Source organism: Cryptomeria japonica, chromosome 5, assembly GCF_030272615.1.
Source record: "Cryptomeria japonica chromosome 5, Sugi_1.0, whole genome shotgun sequence".
NCBI lineage: Eukaryota > Viridiplantae > Streptophyta > Pinopsida > Cupressales > Cupressaceae > Cryptomeria > Cryptomeria japonica.
The window spans coordinates 468,738,446-468,742,642 of record NC_081409.1 but is presented as its reverse complement, the minus strand read 5'-3'; positions in this window follow the sequence as shown (position 1 = coordinate 468,742,642).

The window sequence follows — 4,197 nt, the reverse complement described above, 5'->3', positions numbered from 1 at the left end:
TTAGTATTTTGATAATGTTTTATATTTTTTTTATTAATTAAACATTGTGAGTAGCTTTTTAATGTTAAAAAAGAGGCTAATTAGAAATTTAAAAATAAATATCAAATGAAATTTTAAAAAATTATTTTACCCTAGATGAGAGAATCTTCTCGAAAAGATGATAAATTTAGTAGTCAAAAGATGACGTCGAATGAAAACTGCCAAATTTAGCTATCTTGGACTTCAAAATAATATAACGAGAAAAATATACATTAAAATTTATAAAAAAAATTAACACTGCATATATATGTTCTCTATTTGGGAAAACAAATTAGAAAAAAATAAGTCCATTTTCATTTTTTTTTTTGTGGTGCCGACTAAAACCCCTGATTTTTCAGCAATAAAATTTTTGTCTTTAAATTTATAAAAAAATATTAATTTTTTTCCTATAAAATATAAAAAATAACAGACATAAATTTCATTAATAATTATACATTTTATTAGTTTACGCCATTTCAAAATTCAATTTAAAAATGTCACTTTTATGCGGTTTTTTTAGTTTTGTTGGTTGGTGCCTTTATAAAAGTGTGACATAGGTTTGTGCTTTTACCCATAGCTAGCATGAAAAAAATGATTGTCGTGTGGTAAAAAAAGAAAATAGACAAAATCAATACTCTAAAGCATCTTAATAGTGGAAACCCAAGAAAATTTATCCCTACCAACATGCTCATTACAAATGTGGATGACAATGTTGACAACAAAACATCCAATATTAGCAGTGATTAGTGAGGAAATGGAAACAAATTGATTCCAATTATGCAGAACACTATGGAAGCTCTACAACAAACTAGCACATAACATATAGGATTATGAAATATATCTATATTTGAGACTAAGTGTGTATATATTGATGAGTGGTTGCAACAATTTGTTTTGCACATATTTTAAGTCAACTTATTATTGTATTGTACACTAGTTCAATTTCTTTTTACAAAAAACTCTATGGGAAGCTTTACAGATCAAGAGAGGAGGTTTTTATGTGGTGATTATGTTTAAGTGGTTGATACAATTGAATTGTTAGAATTTCTATTTTATTTTAATTTTTGTACATTTGAAAGAATAAAAGAAAAGAAAAAATTGCATTGTGACGATGGAAAAATTACCTTAAAAAATGTGGCCAAATCCCAACGAGTTTGTTATGATCATGACAATTTTTTTTTGGCTTGATAAGTTGATGTGAAATTATTCAAAGCATTAAGTTGGATTATCCAACCCATGATTAAAATCTTTCTATACAAGGTGAACTCACAATAATGGTTCCCACTTTTTTGCCACTTTTGACACTGAGATGTACATTTTTAAACTAATCTTCAACTTCCGAGAACTATAACTTTTAACTATTAAAAATTTGAAGATGATGTAAATTAATGATTTGTAGTATTTTGTTTGTAGATTCTATATACATTTTTTTCAAATTTTTTTGAAGGTTTTTTAAAAAAAATTTCCATCTCCCTCGAAAAATAGTTTTTTACAACAAACTACATTTTTTAAGAGTGACGTGCCTCCCGAAACGCATAACTTTTTTTCTATAAATGATAAAAAACTCAATTCTTTTGAATTTTGGTTTGTAATATCAATATACAGGTCTTGAATTTGGTTTGATAGTGATATGTTCAATATTTTTCATTTTATAAAGCTTTGAAGTCCGACCAGTCATAATTCAGACATAGGTTTAAGTTTGAACACATAACTTGTTCTATATATATCGAAATTAAATTTTATTTTTTTTGTTAGAAAGAAGACATCAATACCAGGGGCTTAGATATTTTTCAGAATTTTTTTGAATTAGTTTCTTATTTTTCCCAATGCATTGAATAGAGAAGTTCATGTTCGGTGAAAAACCAATTTTCCATAAAATTAAAAAAACAAGAACATAATAAATTCAAAATATAACAAAATTATACTCATTGAAAAGCTTGCTCCGAGTATTACCATCTAATATTTTTGGTTTATCATGATTATTTCATTCATGCTTTGAACCAGAGCTCTGAAGTCATAAATTCTTCAGAACTCTGAAAATTTTTGGGAGAAACCTCTAACAGGAGGGTTTGAATGAATAGTACTTCGATCGAATTGGGTTCGCTCAAACCATAAGGGGTTTGAGCGAACCCACAGGCTTGATTTTGGCCCGTACTTTTTCATAATGGACAGGTTAAATGAACCCGACCATTTTTAACTATCGGGTTTCGTTAGAACTCTAGCCGACGCAAAAAAAAAAATTATTTTATTTGTGGAGTCGTATAAATGTCCATAATTTTTTTCATTTTTTATCACACAAATGATTAAAATAATTTGCATTTTTGGATGAGAGAAGACATTTGAAAATTATTTTGAGGGCAATAATTTGAACGTTTTTTTAAAAGCATGGGGAACAAGAAGAGAAGGCAAAATAAGACTTCAAGGAATTATTCTCCCGAAACGGAAGAAAGATATCGAGAACAAAGAAGACAAAGATATCATGATGCAAGTATGTATTTTTAATTTTATTTCTATTTAATTTAATATGTATTACGTACCAAAAATAGTGTTTATTTGTTCTGATTGATTAAAAAATAGGTTTTAAGGACCTGAAACCATTACATCATAGAAAGAGAAAGAGCAACAAAAGGATTAAAAGTCTGCATAAATAATGACTGGCTAGAAGACCAGTGAACAAAAAGAACAACAAAGCAACAAAACAACAAAACACAACAAAGAAACCAAGGAGATGCTACTCAGCAATTTTCTTTAGCAGGTCCTCTGCCTTTATCACCAACTCATCATAGGTAGCCCCAATAGCTTTTATCTCTTCCAGATCCTTGTTCATTTTCTTTTCCTTCCTCTTGCTTCTAGTGCGGGTTCTGGGACCTTGAGCTTCCCCTGTACCTTCAGCGTCTAGGTCAATTTCCTAGATTTCCTTGTCATCATCAAGCTTACTGATGAGGGTATGAGTATTATTGGCTAAGATTTTCAGAATACTAAGGCTCTGCTCCATGATATTCTTAAGGCACTCCTCAATTTTTCCCACTTTAGTGACAGTATCCGAGAGTGTTTTTTTACTAGTTTCCGCAAGGCTTTTTCTATCCAACATCTCCTTTTCAATCTTCTCAAACCTGGGGTTGAAAGCATCTCTGATGTCTTCCGCTTTAGCAATAGTGTTTTTCAGATCCTCAATATAGTCAGCCATTGTATTCCCCTCCCCTATATTAATGGTCTCTAGAATCAGGACTCCATTGCATAGTTTTTTATACTCATCCACAACTTTCTTGTAACCATCAATGAGCCATTCCATAGTTTTCATAAAACCATACAAGCCCTTGGGAGGAGGGCCATTGGGGAGAGTCACTTTTCTAGGGGTTACCTGTTCATCTTTAGGGATATGGAGAGTGGAGATAGTGTCGGCAGCCCTGAGAGTCTCTTCCATTGCCTCCTTTTCCAGGCTGTGCTCGGCTTCCAGGGTCCTAGCTTGCTTGTCTGCTTCCGGTTCCTTGCCAATCTCCTCTTTTTTCTTATGCTTTTTCTGGGTCTGGGCTTGGTTTATAATTTTCTTCTTCAGCAACCCTTTAGGGTTGTTCTTCTCCTCAGAATAATCTGAATCCTCTTCTTCCGAAGAGATGCTGATCAAGGGTTTGATTTGAAGTTTTTTGCCCTTGGAAGATGAGGGTCTTGTTTTCCTCTTCTTACTACTCTCATACTCTGAATCATTAGAGCTATCCTCAGTATCAAATGAGGAATCATTGTCAAATTCCTCCTCCTTTGAAAAAGCAAAATCAGACATATCTTCCTCAGAGTCCACAGAGGGCTACATCCAGTTAATTTCACTGGCCTTTAAATGGTCATAAATTAGGACCATTAGACCTTGGTGCATTGCAGTATCACCCAGAGGATTCTCTTTGTAGGCTTTAAGGGAAGCATTCATTGAGAAAAGCAAGAAATAAGGAAAATTCACCTTATCATTATGCCTAAAGTGGTTTAACAGAACAAAATGATACCCATAGGCTTTCATAAACCTACCATCTGGGGTAATATACCGCATTAAAACAAAGAGAATTTCCCGCTAGGGTTTGGCAAAAGCCCTAGGTGGGTAGTAGGTTTTGCTCAACTTTACCAGTCATTTTTTCTCTTTCTTAGTAACCGAGTACCTTTCAATGGCTTCGCTACTGACCTTCCTGTCTCTGT